This window comes from Rhinolophus sinicus, linkage group LG04 (genome assembly GCF_036562045.2).
Source record: "Rhinolophus sinicus isolate RSC01 linkage group LG04, ASM3656204v1, whole genome shotgun sequence".
Taxonomy (NCBI): Eukaryota; Metazoa; Chordata; class Mammalia; order Chiroptera; family Rhinolophidae; genus Rhinolophus; species Rhinolophus sinicus.
In genome coordinates this window covers 127671757-127688022 of record NC_133754.1, presented here as the reverse complement: position 1 = coordinate 127688022, position 16266 = coordinate 127671757, and the positions used below count along the sequence as shown (strand labels likewise).

Below are 16266 nucleotides of genomic sequence, written 5' to 3'. Positions count from 1 at the left end.
CTTTTTCTTTTTGTTGGATCATATTTTCAAATTTTTTTCTCATAAAGGATGCATAAGTGGTCTACTTTCTGACTCCTTATGTGCCTGAAAATGTTTCTTTTGTCCTTATGCTTGATTGATACCGAACATAAAATTTTATGTCCATGTAATTTCCCTCAGATTTTTGAAATTATAGCTTTATTATCTCTCTCTCTCTCTCTCTCTCTTACATTCCAATGCAAGTGTGATTCTTATTTTTCTCTAGGTAGCTTGCTTAAAGCTTTTAGGATTTTCTCAATATATATGGTGTTGTAAAATTTCAACATCATCTGCTAATTTTGGTCTTTTAAATATTCAGCCTTTTCAGACTTTTGTGGGCCCTTTCACTCTCAGGACTTACAGTTTTCTTTTGATTGAGGCAATGTTCTTCTTTTATACTTTTTCTTCATTATTAGTCTTTATTTTGGCACCCTAGTAGAGGTTGGACTTCTGGATTTGACCTGCTTTTCTCTTATATGTATTTTCCATTATTTATACTATCACCTGAATGGTCTTATTACTTTTCCTTCCATCAATAGATTTTTTTTTTGCATTTGTCCTATATCATTTTTTTTATTTAAGTGTGTTTTTCCAGGACCCATCAGCTTCAAGTCAAGTAGTTGTTTCAATCTAGTTGTGAAGGGCACAGCTCACAGTGGCCCATGTGGGGATTGAACCAGCAACCTTGTAGTTAAGAGGACCGTGCTCTAACCAACTGAGCTAACTGGCCATCCGTCATTTTTAAATTTAGAAATCAAGTTTTCTAAGAAATTTCTTATTTGATTTTCCTTTTTCATAGCAATCTTCTCTAAAAGACTCACTCTTTAATCTTTCTGAGTATAATTTTAAATTTGTTTTCTGTTTCTTGAATTATCTTTGTTTTTTCAGTTGGGTAGTTTCTATTCTTAGTCTTTTTCTTTAATGATAATGGTTTTCTTCAATTGCGTGATCCTTTACTGACTTTTAATATTTTTGTATGAATGTCTCTATTGCTTAATGTAGATATGTTGCTCATAATGGGTTTACTTTACATTTTTGTGTATCTTTTTACCAGAAGGCTTCTCCAGTGAATATAAGGATGTCCCAGGATTTTTTGTTAAAATAAAAGGGAGGGGACTTACAACAAAGGGAGGTGGCCATCAGTAAGCTTTCCTGAAGGATAGAGTAAGCACATAGGTTCACTGTAAAGAATGAGAGTTAGATTCTTAAGTTATTCCCTTTACTGAGTATATTGTTTGTACAACAACCATATTAGAGACCTTTGTCAAGCAAACAGTTGTTTTGAAAGCAGTCTTCAGCAATTTGCTGGAGGCAAATGCTACAGGTAGGTCTTTTGAACATGGATGAGTGGGAAGACCAGCTTTCTGGTAAATCGTTCCTTCATTGGTCATCTTGATTTCTGGGGTTTCTGCTCTCTGTATTTACTAAGTGGGTACTTAGAGCCTCTTTGGGCCTCTTCCAGAAAAAAAGCTTCTTTTTCTACTATAGACATCACTTGGTTTTTGGGTTACGATTTTTTTTCACTGGGTTTGTTTCTGAGCCCATTCTTCTGTCTATCAGATATTTGTTGAATTTATTGTCCATTTTAATTCCCCTTTCTTGTTTTATGTGTTCATAAGGATTTATTCAAGGCAGTGTGATTGAGGATGTCATTGTCATGTTGCCAGCTCATCTTCAGGGAGGGAATATAATACTTTTATGTGTTACAGTGTATTCCAGTACTTTGATACACCATATTTATATTTAACCAGTGTCTTGTGGTTGTACATTAAGGTGGTTTTATTTATTTTTTTTAATTGTGTAATGGTGCTGTGATGAATGGCCTTGTGGATAAAGCTTTGCCTGTGTCATTGGTTTCAATCAGTGGTGCTATTGTATAGTGGACGGAGGTGTGGACTGCTAAACATCCTGAAATGAATAGGATAATCCTGCTCATTTAAATAATTATACTGCTCCAAATGCTGTTAGTACCCTTTTTGGAAAAATGCTGGCCTTATCCATAATTCTTTTTTTTTAGACCTTTTGGTACTTTATTATATGTCCTTATAAGTTCGCTGGTGGATGTCTGTATATGTATGTTGTTGTGCATGTGTTTTACTTTTTTAGTTTGGACACTTTTAACTAGATGCAAAGGCAGAGAGAATAATACATCAATGAACTCCCATGTTTACTTATCACCCAACTAGAACAATTATCACATAGCCCATCTTGTTTATAAACTTCTACTCCCTTCTGCTCCTCTGCTCCCTCTACCACCAGTGGATTATTTTGAAGCAAATCCCAGACATCATGTTATTTTACTCACAATTACATCTGTGTTTACAGTCAATTCTTGTTATTCACCATAGTTATGTTCTATAAAGTCATTGTACACACTGAATTAGCAAGCACTGAGCCATTGCTTCTATGGTAAGTAAAAGACTGGGTTCCTACGAGCCTCTGGTCACATTTTTGTCAACTGATCAATAGATAACTGTGTTTTATGTGTTTCTACTTAAAGGCATTTAAGTTGATATATACTGTTGATTCATTTCTATTGAACTTGTGACCAATAGCATTATAACTCATGCCTGAACAAAGTCATTTTAAATTTAGGAATACTAGACAGCAGCATTTCACCACTATGCTTGGTTTAGGAAGTTTCCTCTGTTCCTTGTTTAAGTGTTTTTATTATGAAAACTTGTTGGATTTTGTTGATTGTATCTTCTGTGCCTACTGAGATGATCGTATGGTTTTTGTTTTTCTCTTCTGTTGATACAATATATTACCTTAATTGGTGTTTTTAAGTGTCAAACCAACCTTGCATTCCTGGGATAAATTCTATTTGTTCATAATACCTAATTCTTGTAATAATGTTGTTGGATTTAATTTATTGGTATTTTGCTGAGGATTTTTTACACTACATTCATAAGAGGAATTAGTCTTAGTTTTCTTGTGATGTCTTGGTCTGTTTTTTTGTTTGTTTCTTTTGTTTTTCTTTTCAATCAAGGTTAATACAGGCCTTATAAAATATGTTGGGAAGTACTCCCTTTTTACTATTTTTTTTTGGAAAGAGTTTTTAAAGAATATGGTATTAATTCTCATTTAAAAGTTTGGTAGAATTCAGTGGTGAACCCATCCAGGCCTGAGTTTTCTTTGGGGGTAATATATTTTTTTTTTTTTTTTTTACTAATTGAATTCACTTGTTGATTCAGGTTTTCCTTTTTTTTTTAGTCATTTTTGGTAGTTGTCTTTCTAGGAATTTGTCCATTTCTTCTAAGTTATTTAATTTGCTGGTGTATAATTTTTCACATTTTCTTTATATTCCTTTTTGTTTTTATTAGGCTGTTAGTAACATACCCTTTTAAATTTCTGATTCTGGTAATTTGAGGCTTGTTTCTTTTTCTCATGGTCAATTTAGCTAAAGTTTTATCTGTTTTGATCTTTTCAAAGAACCCATTTTTGCTTTCATTAATTTTCTGTGTTATTTTTCTATATTCTGTTTCATCAGTTTCTTCTATAATTTTTATTATTTCTTCATTCTGCTTGCTTTAGGCTTAGTTTGCTCTTATTTTTTTCAGTGCCTTATGGTAGAACATTAGGTTATTGACTTTACACCTTTCTTTTTCCTTAATCTAAGTACATATAGGTGTAAATTTTCCTCTAAGCATTGCTTTAGTTGCGTTCCCTATGTTTTACTTTTATTATGAATTATTTTTAACATAACGATAAACACCTTAATTTTTTTTAACATAACAATAAACACCTTTATTGCATGAGCTGAGCTAGGAGCGGGGAGGACTTATTTGCCTTTCTGGGCCTTGATTCTCCTCAGGCAGAACTCTAGCTCCTTGCCCTCCAGCACAGAGCTGCCATCTGCTTGACAACACTGGCCTGGTCTAGAAGCCATGCGTGTAAGAAGCTTTCCCTGTTGGGACTGCTCCTCTAAAAGACTGCTGGTTTTGGCATTCTTTTTCCTTTCATCATATTGCTTCTGAATTTTCTTTGATCCTTTAGTGTTTAAAATCTCTTCCTCCTCAGGAGTCAGCTTGGCTCCTTTCTTGCAGCCCAGGGCCGTGCATAGTGGGACTCATAGCACTGTCAGTCCGGTGTGCTGTCAGCGAGCACCATGCAGTTCTTTAGTAGGGTCTCGGTGTGGACCAGTTCGTTGTTGGGTGCGTTAAAGACCACATCAACAGTCCTTGTTTTGTACGTATGACACTCGGAGCCCCAGGAGTAGTTCCCCATGTCCAACCTCAGTGCACGGTACTCGTTGCCTCCCGGCACATGGACTCTGTGTATGTGGCCGGGGCCAATTTTAGTGTTGGCAGCAGGGCGTCCCAGCTCATATTTTCCCTTCTTGTGCGAGGACTTTCTCTTGACCCCCTCCTCCACTCTTACAGTGCTTGTGCCAGTTGGCCCGAGAGATGCCCATGGCTTGTACCAGCTGGAAACAGATACATCCCCTGTTTTAATATTACGTGTGTTCATTTTCCCCCATCTCAAAGTATTTTTTGATTTTTATTTTAATTTCCTCTTTGACTCATTGTTTATTTGAGTGTGTTGTTAATGTCCACATATTTGTGAGAATTCCAGTTTTTTCTCATCTGATTTCCAATTTTGTTCCATTATATTCAGAGAATATCTTTTGTACTATTTCTATCTTTTTACATTTATTAAATTTTTTTTTGGTGTAGCATATAGTTTATCCTGGGAATGTTCCATGTATACTTGGAAAGTATATACTGGTGTTTTTGGATAGAGTATTCTAATGATGTCTGTTTGGTCTAGTTTGTTTATAGTGTTTTTCAGGTCTTCTATTTCCTTATTCTTCTGTTTAGTTGTTCATTCATTATTGAAAGTGGGTATTAGTCAGGATTCTGCAGAGAAACAGAACTGAAAAGATGTGTGTGAGCATATATGTAGAAAGGAACTTATTGTAAAAAAATTTCTTACATGATTATGGAGACTGGCAAGTTCAGATCTGCAGTGTGGGCTGGCAGGTTCGAGACCCAGGGGAGCTGATGGTGCAGATAAAGTCTGAAGGAAAATTTCTTGCTCAGTCAGGGAATCTGATCTATTCGTTCTATTTAGGTCTTCAACTCTTCGGATGAAGCCCACCCACATTATGGAGGGCACTGTGCTTATTCAGAGTTCACCAATTTAAATGTTAATCTCATCCCAAAATACCCTCCAATGTAAATTAACCATTACATTGAGCTATTGAAGTCTATAACTATTGTAATTGAATTGTCCATCTCTAGTTTAATTTCTGTCATTTTTACTTCATGTATATTGGTCCTCTGTTATTAGATGCATATGTATTTATAATTGGTATATCTTCCTGATGGATCGACTCTATTATCATTATATATCTTTTACTGTACATTACTTTCAGTATATTTGAGTCTTTCGATCTAAAGTATGTCTTAGGTGGACAGCACATTTTTGGATTGTTTTTTAATCCACTCTGACAATTTCTGCCTTTTGATTGGAGTGTTTAATCTATTTACCTTTAACGTTATTATTTATATAGTTAAATTCTCTCTATCATTTCAGTTTTGTCTTCTATATATGTCTCATGTCTTTCTTGTTCCTGCATTCCTCCTTTACTACTTTCTTTTGCAGTCAGCGAATATTTTCTGATGTAGCATTTTAATTTTTGTAATTATTTTTTTCACTATATATATTTTTTTCTTTTTGGTTGCTGCTCTAGGGTATCTTAACAGAATAAGCTTCAGATTTTTCCAGGCTTAATTCCAGAGATACATAGAAACATTACTGAAGTATATAGCTATATTCCCATTTATACATCTTTGTGGTATTGTTGTTATACATATTAAATCAATTAATGTTGCAAACACATTGATTCATATTTAAAATTATTGCTTTATGATATATTGTTATTTCCTTAGCCCAAAAGCTTTGCTACCATCCACCTCATTTGTGCTGGTATTGACAATTATACATATTACATTTTTATTTTAAGCACACTGATTCATTATGTACAGATTTAACATAGTTGTTTTTCAAATCAGTTAAGTATAAAAACATGCTTTTAAACTGTCTTTTATTATAATTGCATAATTACTGGTGCTCTTTGCTTTTTTGTGTAGATTCAAATTACTGTCTGGTTCTTGTTATAATTTCTATCTCTTTCTTTCATTTGTATTTGTTGCAACATTATTATATCTTTCATTACTTTTTTTTAAATGAAAGTTTATTGGAGTGACAATGGTCAGTAAAGTTACATGTTTCAAGTGTACAATTCTGTAATACATCATCTATATATTGCATTGTGTGTTCACCACCTAGAGTCAGTTCTCCTTCCATCACCATATATTTGATCCTGTTTACCTTCACCTACCACCCCCCCATCCCCCTTACCCTCTGGTAACCACTAAACTATTGTCTGTGTCTATGAGTTTTTATTTCTTTGTTTGTTTGTTTTGTTCCTTTGTTGCTTTCAGTTTTATATCCCACATATCAGTGAAAATTTCTTTACTTTTTAAAACATGGTTTCTTTTAGTTTTGTGAACATATTTGTAGTAGCCATTTTGAAATTTTTTTTTGATAAATCCAACATGTGGTCACTCTCCCAGATAGTTTCTGTTGCCTGTTTCCTCCCACCCTCATATGGATTATACTTTTTGTTTCTTTGCATGACTTCTAAAGTTTTTTTGTTAGAAAGTACACATTTGAGATACATGTTTCCCCCAAAATAAGGTCTAGCTGGACAATCAGCTCTAATGCATCTTTTGGAGCAAAAATTAATATAAGACCTGGTCTTATTTTACTGTAAGACTGGATATATGATATGATATGATATGACACCTGGTCTTACATTAATCTTTGTTCCAAAAGACCCATTAGAGCTGATTGTCCAGCTAGGTCTTATTTTTGGGAAAACAGAGTGTTATAGTGTAGCAAATATGGTGACTGGTCTCCCCTATTCCACTCCCCCAGGCTTGTTATCATTTGCTGGTTTATTTGGTGCCTGGCTGGATTATTTTAGTAAAGTCTGTTTCCCGCACCACAGTGTTAAATCACCAATATTACTCTAAGGAAGGTGCAGCTTTAACTAAGCTCACAATCACCCTTGGATGACAGTGATTTTTGATAGGGTTTTCCTATTTCCTTCCCTTGACCACTGCCAGCTATTAAACTTAACTAATTGGTGGCTGATTGCTCAATTGTTTCCAACATTGCCCATTATGCCCTAGGGCATAAGTGACTACAAACTAATCCCACTGTGGCTCCTTTACAGTTCCTGAGTCAGTGATTGATATTTTTTTCAACCCTTTAAGTGCTCTTCTCACTTGTCTTATTCCTCATTTCTCTCCTAGTACAAACTGGCAGGCCTACAGTTTAGCATCTTGAATCTTATACAACTGCCTTACACCACAACCTACACTATTCTTGAGAATGTCAGTAGGCTTGAACTTCTCCACAGTGTGTTGCAAATGAAATCAGTTCCCTTTGGAAAGAGGTTAGGACCTATATATTTTACTTCATGCTTCTCTACTCCCTACCCCACACCAGACAAAATCTGAGCCAGGCCTCTGGAGCTGGTGCTATGGACAATATCATGCTTCTCTTTGAGTGACATTCCCACCCTATGTAGGAGCTGATTGCTTGGCAGAGGGGAGGTGGCAGCCTTAAGTCCTCTTGGCTCGCCTCTTTTGGTGTGGAACCATTGCTGCCATAAGCTGCGGCAAGGGAATTTGCAAGTCCAGTATTCTCAATGCTCTGTGCCCAAGGTAGAACCTTTTATTCCACAAATGGGGGCTGGGCAGAAGAACGGAGCTCCCCCCTCTCAACTGTACTTGCCTAGGACTTGGCCTCAGCAACAGTTAGCTGGAGGCAGGATGAAAAATGCTGATGTCTTGCTCCTGGGCGGGGAAATAAAACATCCACTGGGAACCTGGGGGAGACAGAGCCCTGTGTTCCTTACTGCAGCAATCTGAGTGGACTCTGCCTTGCTGAGCTGGGGAAGAAAGGAATGGTCTTGGTTCAGTTACCATAAAAGCTTGTCTTTCTTACTGAACTTTTATGGTTTTGCTGCATAGGTGTTTCTTCATATGTTCTTTGTCTTTAGGACCATTTACAGAGGCTTTCCCTGTTTGTTTCATAGTGTTCACCAGTTTCACTGAGGAGTGGGTCAGCAGAGCTCTTCACATTGTATGTCAGAATCTGATCTCCTAATGTTTGTTGTTTTAAGCTTGATTTTGGGCCAATTTGTTATCTAGTAATATATGACTTATACACTGGATCAAAAGATATATATAGTTGTAATTGTGATTGGTACTGCCAAATGCTGCCAGTTTATACTACTATTAGGAAAGCAGGAAGGTGCCTATTTTCCCTACATTCTAGTCATTTTCACACTTTTGCATCTTTGCTTATCTGAAAGGTAAAAAATGATATTCTGAAATAGTTTTTATTTGCATTAGTTATTATGCATGAATGAAGTCTAAGAGACATTTTACACCTTTTGTGTAAATTTTTTCTTTTATATGTCTTCATATATCCATTGCCTATGGCATTTCTAATTCATGTGCTATGGTGCCCTTCAAATTCACTATATTATCTATAGAACTTATTGGCTTTTCCTTTGAGTTTTTTTACTACCTAACTTTCCCCCTCCACAATGTTGCCATTTTTTATTTTTTTTTTCACTTTTCTCTAAATTTCACATCTTGAGGGTAATCTTTGATACCTTTTGGTCTCTTTTTAAACAGAAAATCAATTCCCAAGTTCAGTCACTTTATCTCTCACAGTGCCACTCAAGTCCAATAATCCCTCTGTGTCCTTAACTTCCAAACCCTCTGTTGAAGCTCTTAGCATCTCAGCTCTGAACATCTTATTGATTTCTTTTTCAAACATCAGTTCTGTATTACATCTTCACTTTGAGACAAAGCAACACATAAGCACCAAAGAAAATAATTTATTAAGGTTAAAGGTAACCAATGAAAATTCTAGGACTTTTATATTGGATATCTAGGGGAAATTTATTACCTTTAGGAGTGAATGCCTAGGGGATACCAAATGTTGCAAGGAAATCAGATTGTGAGATTCAGAAATGCATGGTCATCATTAATACAGATATCTACAAAACGTTTACTCATTTAATATCAAATGACTCTCATCTGAGTGCAGATACTGTGCTCGAGTTAGAGAAAGGTAGCTCTATGCTTTGCTATTAAGTAGTAGTCAGAAAGACATTTGCAGAAAGGGAGACTTTGTAATAGAGTCTGCTAAATACTATGATAAATATATTTATATTAATGTAATCATTTATTTCCTTGATATCTGGAAAAAGATATAGAAAGAATTTTCGGTAATTCTAAGTAGAAGTTTATGTTATTGAAAATAGAATTTTGATATCTCTAATAGAATAATACCAGACAAATAGAAAACATTTGTGTATATATATTTTCCTTTTGAATTTGTGGAAAATATTATTTTCTATGATTTTTAGATATTTGAGTTTACCTGTCATTTTATGAGTTTATTATGAACTGCTACTGCCGAAAGTATATTTTGTGTATACTTGTGTCTCTTGTTTAGTAGTCTTGCAAATCCCACTTCCTTACTATTATACATAAACTCTTAATTCATGATATTATTAGTGTCATAAGAGTACAACCACTGTAGTTTATCTTTGAATGCATAGGAAACATTACTTCAATAGACAGGAATTATAAACACTGAAGAAACTGTAACATGGAGTTTAATGAATATTAATACATTAGGAACTTCAATTGTTCACATTTTCTTTGGATAACTAAACATGTGAGTCTACCTTAAGTTAGTCTACCAGAAACATTTCTAATCCTGTGGGGTAAATTTCTTTTCATTTTAGTTCCAATAGATTGAATGACTTCTTACACTGATATTTATTTGAAATTAGATCAGAGGATGTTAGCTAGGTTCTTATGCAGATTTCTGGTTTGGATAATATCTTGAGATACTAATGCACTGAATAAATGAATGAGTGAGCAAGTGAGTGAATGATCTTAAAATACAAGGCAGTAGAAACTAATGTCTTGAACATAAGAATAAATAAATATATATGTCATTTGTGTATTAAGAAGTTAATGTTAGGAAATAGTTTAATAAGGTCCTCAAATTTGTTCATTGCACCCAGTGAATTAACTATGATGTGTGATCAAACAATATGGTGACTGTTTAAATTTTTAAAAATGTATTACAGTAAAAGACACATTGCCATTGATTCCCCTCAAGTACCCCCCGCTTTGAACACACCTATCCCATCCTTTTTGCCACTTTCTGAAGCAGTGCTGGAAGTCCTCTTTTGTGAGTGTCTTTAGTTGTGTTGTCGTGGCTCCCTCAATGTCCTGAATCATTTTGACTTGAGAGAAGAGCCGGAAGTCACATGGTGCCAGATCCGGTGAATAAGGTGGATGAGAACACACCGTAATCTTCTTTTTTGACAGAAATTGTTGTATACTAGAAGTGATATGTGACACGGAGTGTTATCATGATGGAGGATGATTTACGGCACACTGTAAAATTACACCTTCTGTCAACCATAGCTCATACCCTACCGACCGCACCGAACAAGTTGAAACTTGTCACACACTGTTACTAAGGTTCCACGCTACTTCTTGTATTGAAGATCCATGCCTTTCTGTTGGATGGCACTTGGCAGCAGCATTCACCGTATTTTGTGATCATAACTGAAAGGATCCGTGTCACGCATCGCTCCTGGTATATGGCAATTTCTGTCAAATAAAAGCATTATGGTGTGTCCTCATCCACCTTATTTATCAGATCTGGCACTGTGTGACTTCTGGCTCTTCCGCAAAGTCAAAATGACCATGAAAGGTAAACATTTTGAATCGATTCAGGACATCGAGGCAGCCATAACAGCTCAAGTAAATACACTCACAGTGACATTAATTCCAAACTGCCTCAGAAAGTGGCAAGAACGATGGGATGGATAACTGTGGGGCAGTATTTTGTGGGGGAGGGGGGAGGATTAATGGCAATGTGTCTTTTACTGTAATAAATTGCTTTATTTAAACATTAACTGTATTGTTTGATCACACCTTGTACATAATTAAATAAATATTTTAAAATGTCATGCTGATTTTTGAACGAATTTTTCATTCTTACACATAAAATATTTGTTATGTTTAATTTAATAAGCATGAGACCAAGTCTTGAATTTGATATCAGTATTTGTGAAAGTCCATAATTTTATTTAGGTCTTCAACCTCTATTGGACTGAAAGTGTAGATTCCTGGAAAATTGTATTAGTGACTTTTGTTAAAATAATTAATTTGAACATTTAATCACATACATTATCAAAGAGAGAACATTGTATCATTAGCTCATGTAAAAAGAAAATTTGAAACTATGTCAGTAGATACTTGGGTTAAATATGATGGATTGAAAAAAGTATTTGTCTATAGTTGACTCTTGAACAACATAGAGTTTAGGGGTGCTAACTCCCTGCATAATCAAAAATCTGTGTATAACTTTTGACTCCCACAAAACTTAACTACTAATAGCTTAATGTTGACCAGAAGCCATATCAATAACATATATTTTGTATGTTATATACTATAACATACTAAGAATATAGTATTATACAGTATATTCTTACAATAAAATAAGCTAGGAAACAAAAATGTTAAGAAAATCATAAGGAAGAGAAAATACATTTATAGTACTGTACTTATTTTGAAGAAAATCTGTGTATAAGTGAAACGGTACAGTTCAAACCTGTGTTGTTCAAGGGTCAACTGTACTTCCTCCCCAAAATTCTCACTAAAATGACTAACAGGGATTTTTGAAAATGTATAGGTGCCTATGGATAAAGAGAGCAGGAGCAAAGATTACAGGGGCAAGACATGTTAGTAAATTTTTGAATGATTTATAGTGAATTGATAAGTGGTAACTAACTAAGCAAAATGGAGAAAATTGAAATCCACAATACTTAAAAAGTCTTAGGAATAGATAACAACAATGATGTCTGATGATTGGAGTGAGGGATGATGCTAAAAATAAGAAAATTGAATTAAAATCTATGTATAGAACACGTAGAATCCCAGTACTCCTCTCATCAAGGTAGAAGGCAAGCTTTATTCTCTTGAGAAATTGTAACAAGTAGACTCTGGATGTAGAGGTAGGAGACAAACCAACACACAGTGGTTAGGGTTACGCTGAGAAATAAATGAAAGCCTATCTTTAGGAACAATTAACATTCACTGAATTGTTCAACTCCAACAGTGCTGGAAGCTGTGCATTGTCCTGTTCAGGCAGAATACTTAAGAATTCTTCTCTGGGGCTGGCCCGGTGGCTCAGGCGGTTGGAGCTCGCCGCTCCTAACTCCGAAGGCTGCTGGTTCGATTCCCACATGGGCCAGTGGGCTCTCAAACACAAGGTTGCCAGTTCAATTCCTCAAGTCCCACAAGGGATGGTGGGCTCTGCCCCTGCAAGTAAGATTGAACACGGCACCTTGAGCTGAGCTGCCTCCCGAATGACTCAGTTGTTGGTTGGAGCGTGGGCTCTCAACCACAAGGTTGCCAGTTCAATTCCTCGACTTCCGCAAGGGATGGTGGGCAGTGCCCCCTGCAGCTAAAATTGAACACGGCACCTTGAGCTGAGCTGCCGCTGAGCTCCCGGATGGCTCATTTGGTTGGAGCGTGTCCTCTCAACCACAAGGTTGCCGGTTGGACTCCTGCAAGGGGTGGTGGGCTGTACCCCCTGCAACTAGCAATGGCAACTGGACCTGGAGCTGAGCTGCGCCCTCCACAACTAAAACTGGAAGGACAACAACTTGAAGCTGAACAGAACCCTCCACAACTAAGATTGAAAGGACAACAACTTGACTTGGAAAAAAGTCCTGGAAGTGCACACTGTTCCCCAATAAAGTCCTGTTCCCCTTCCCCAATTAAATCTTTAAAAAAAAAAAAAAAGCTTCTCTGGTGAACTGAGCAGACCTAGAGAAAAAACAGAGATACTACTGTGTTTCCCCAAAAGTAAGATCTAGCCGGACCATCAGCTCTAAGGCGTCTTTTGGAGCAAAAATTAATATAAGACTTGGTCTTATTTTAATATAATACAAGACCAGGTCTTACATAATATTATAATATAATATAATATAATATAATATAATATAATATAATATAATATAATATAATATAATATAATATAATATAATATAATATAATATAATATAATAGACCGGGTCTTATATAATACAATATAATATAATATAATACCGAGTCTTATATTAATTTTGCTCCAAAAGATGCATTAGAGCTCAAGGTCCATCTAGGTCTTATTTTCAGGGAAACATGGTAACATTTAGGGGTCCCCTACAAAATGTCAGATGCTCCATTCAAATACCCATAGAGAAGATCTCCTGTTGGCAAGTTGCCCCTCCCCTAGGCTAAGAAAACTACCAACAATTTTTTTTAGGGCCTCAGTCTTAAATGTAAATGGACAACAAAAGATCATAAGGCAGTTGATGAAAACCTCCAACATGAAAGGCAAGAAATCAAAAGTAACAGAAAAAAATGGACAGCAGAGGAGACAGAGACAATGCAGAAGAAAACATGAAAACCCCTCTGATACATATCTTAAGGCAGTACAGATAAGAGGTTTTACATGACCAGAAGGCAAAGAATGAGAAAGAGTACTTGGAAATTAAATATGATTGCCGACACAGACAATAGTTTAGTGGTTACCAGAGGGTAAGGGGGGTGAGGGGTGGGAGATGAGGGTAAGGGGGATCAAAGATATGGTGATGGAAGGAGAACTGACTCTGGGTGGTGAACACACAATGGGATTTATAGATGATGTAATACAGAATTGTACACCTGAAATCTATGTAATTTTACTAACAATTGTCACCCCAATAAGTTAGAAATAAATAAATAAATATGATTGCCAAAATAAAGAAATAACTAGAGGGTGTGGAAAAATAAGGTTAAGTCTTCCAAAAATGGGAACAAAGAGGTAGTAAATAGGAGCAAAAAGAAAAGAATATTAGAGAATCTGTGTGTTCTAACAGTGATTATTAGGAATTTCAGAATTAGACAAAAGAGAAATGGACATTATTAAAGAAATAATTCAAGAAATATCTGACTCAAGGGACATGAGTTTTCAGATTGAAATACTTTTGAACATACAGGTCCACTAATATAGACTAGTAATACAGAAAGATTTTTTTATAGTTCTCTTTGGGAATTCTGGAGTTAGTGATAAGTAAATACATATCTGAGCAAATAAAGTGACATAATTTTTATTATTTTTAAAAAGGAAAAAGTTTTATTAACATTTCCTTTTATCTTATTAATTAATACAACCGGTAAATGATCACATCCTGGTAGGATTCGAAATGTGATACCATATTGAATGTAAGGGAATTGTGAGCCTAACGCCCTTAAAATTTGCCATTCCAGAGAGTCTATTTTAAAAAAATTATTTTCCAATGTCCTGTTTTTTCTTTTTTTCTTTCTCAGTTATTGCATTTTACCTTTTAAATCAGGGATTGATTAGAGAAGGGGTCTATACTAATTTTCCTTTGAGATCCACAAGGACCTTAAAGTTCAGCATAACTTGCTCCTTCTCCTGGTTGGCATGTTTTGAATGGTTAGAAGGAAGGTAGGGAGGATAAAGTTATTAAAGGTCTGATAGAATGTAAAAGGTAAATTGCACCAAAGGTACATAAAGGGGTACTAGAAAGCAAGTAAGAATTTTTTTGCTCATCTTTAACAGTTGGTAGTCAGTGAGAAGTTCTCCAATGAGATGACATATATATCTTCACAGTGACATTAATCCAATCAACCAACTGGTGAGGTCATTGATAGCAGAGTGACATATTTCCTAACTCCAGAAAAAACAAAAATTTATATAACCAGGAAATACAGTACAATATGTTGCTCACTGTGAATAATAATTATTATGTATAGTTAGTAATATAAACAATTAGTACGGATGAAACCAAAAAGTGAGATACATAGAGTTCAGTCAGCACCTCCCCCCTCTTCAGAGGTGCTAGAGTATTCTATTTTGGGGAGAACTCATAGACTGGGGATCCCTGGTAAATATGCAGGTTCTCCATTTTCCTCTTTACTCTGGTACAGTATAAAGCAAACTGGCAAGGGTACCCATGTTTGACTGGGAGAATGCATTGGCATGATGAAGAAAATTTTCCTGGTGTGATGAGAGGCTGGGAGACACTAGTAAAATTATAATTTCCTATCCAATTATTTCTTGCTATTCCAATCTTTATTGCCTGAGTATAGATAATGAAAGCTTGGATAATGAGGCGTGTTGAGTTATTGGAATGTATTTGTTTCCTACATTTTTGATAGCAAGTAGCAAAGGATACTAGACCTACCACACACAAAATAAAATATATTCAAATTTATTCCAGTGAGCATTGGATTCAAGGGATATCTGTATTGGGAGGAGATGGGTAAGAGGTAAAATATTATGTCTCAAGTTAGAAATTCAAGAAATAGTATAAGGGAGGAGTGATATCAACAAGATGGTAGAATAGAAAGTCCCAGTCTTTGTTCCCCCACAGAAACACAATCTCATTATATACACACACCAGAATATCTTTATGAGAAGTGTAGATTCCAGTTAAGTTGCAGTACCCAAGATGAGTACAAAGCTAATAACACTGTACTGAAACAGGTAAGAAGAGCAATTTCACTTTGCCTGCATCGGTTCCTCCCCCAAGCAGGCAAAGCTCTGCACCTAGATTGCCTCAGCTCATGACTTCTTCCTTGGGATACATAGAGGTGGCAAAGAGAGAGTGAAGGTCCACCTAATATCCCTGGCCTTTTGGTACACTGCCTGAAGGCCTAGATTCTGTCTCATTTCAGAGTGCTGACAAAATCAGCATAGTTCAGATATCTGGGCAACTAAGAACAAAGGAAGAGGGGCCAGCAGCTTGCTGTTGCCTGGCAAAGCTCTGTGGGATTGGGAGAAGGCACAGAAACTAAGACTTCTCTTCCAGAAAGGAGGAAGAGGAGTAAAGCATGCCTTTAAAATCTCAGCCTTTCATTGTGCTGCCTGAGGGGCCAGTTTCTGTTTCACCTCGCCAGGAGCACTAATGAAACTGGTGTACCTTGATAGGGGCAGCTAAATACAAAGGAAAAATGGTGGGTGCTTGTTGTTTGAGAGGCTCTCAGAATCTCTAGGTGGGTTTATTGGTGAAGGTCTTTCTCTGTCAAAACCAGTTCCTAAAGTCTGGCAGAGGTGGCTATTTCTTCAAAT

The 16266-nt window shown here is 35.9% G+C and overlaps 1 protein-coding gene and 1 pseudogene across 5 annotated transcripts in view; one reads left to right on the top strand and one right to left on the bottom strand.

Moving 5' to 3' along the window:
- CNTLN (centlein) overlaps positions 1 to 16266 on the top strand; it is a 263049-nt gene that overhangs the window by 16803 nt on the left and 229980 nt on the right. The window lies entirely within an intron of this gene.
- On the bottom strand, positions 3800 to 4613 carry LOC109451175 (small ribosomal subunit protein eS8; annotated as a pseudogene).